Here is a 976-nt window from a genome sequence, read left to right as displayed (position 1 = left end):
GCCTCTGCAAATGGAATCTTTATTTCAAGAGTCCTTAGGTAGTCTGCAAAGTGGGCAAATTGCTTATCCTGCTCCGCTTGGCGGAGTTTCAGAGGATAAGGCATCTTGGCTTTATATTCTTCAACCTTAGTTGCTGCAGGTTTATTCCTTACAGAAGTGGTTGAAGAAGCCTTTTTAGAGGGGTTACTATCAGCACTCTCAGGTGTCTGATTCCCCATTAGCGTTTGAACACCAGGATTGGGTGAAGATTGGGCGTTTAACGCCAACTTTTCTCCCTTTTCTGGCATTTGAACGCCAGAACTGGGCAGGGAATGGGCGTTTAACGCCAGCTTTCCCCCCTTTTCTGGCGTTTGAACGCCAAAAGTATTCCTCTCTGGGCTCTTACTGTCCTCAGAGGGATTTTGGACAGTGGTTTGGTTGTCCTCTGTCAATTGTTCTTTATTTGGCTTTTTGCTACTTTGAGCAGTGTTATTCAATGTCTTCCCACTCCTCAATTGAACTGCTTGGCATTCTTCTGTTATCTGTTTAGACAGCTGCTGTTTTGCCTGACTCAACTGTGATTCTATGTTCTTGTTAGCAATTTTAGTTTCTTGGAGCATCTTTTTAAACTCTGCTAACTGTTTTGTCATCAGGTGTAATTGCTGATTAAGCTCAGCCATCTGTTCTTGAGGACTAGGATCAGTGGCTACTGCCATAACTTCCTCTTTTGTAGAGAACTCATTGCTAGAGTACAAATGTTGATTTCTAGCAACGGTATCTATAAGCTCTTGAGCCTCTTCAATTGTCTTCCTCATGTGTATAGATCCGCCAGCTGAGTAGTCTAAAGACATCTGAGCTTTTTCTGTAAGCCCATAGTAGAAGATGTCTAGCTGTACCCACTCTGAAAACATTTCAGAGGGGCATTTTCTTAGCATACCTCTATACCTCTCCCAGGCATTATAAAGGGATTCATTATCCTCTTGTTTAAAGCCTTGGA

This window comes from Arachis duranensis, chromosome 3, assembly GCF_000817695.3.
Source record: "Arachis duranensis cultivar V14167 chromosome 3, aradu.V14167.gnm2.J7QH, whole genome shotgun sequence".
Classification (NCBI taxonomy): Eukaryota; Viridiplantae; Streptophyta; class Magnoliopsida; order Fabales; family Fabaceae; genus Arachis; species Arachis duranensis.
The sequence above is the reverse complement of the archived record's forward strand: the minus strand, read 5'-3'. Positions refer to the sequence as shown.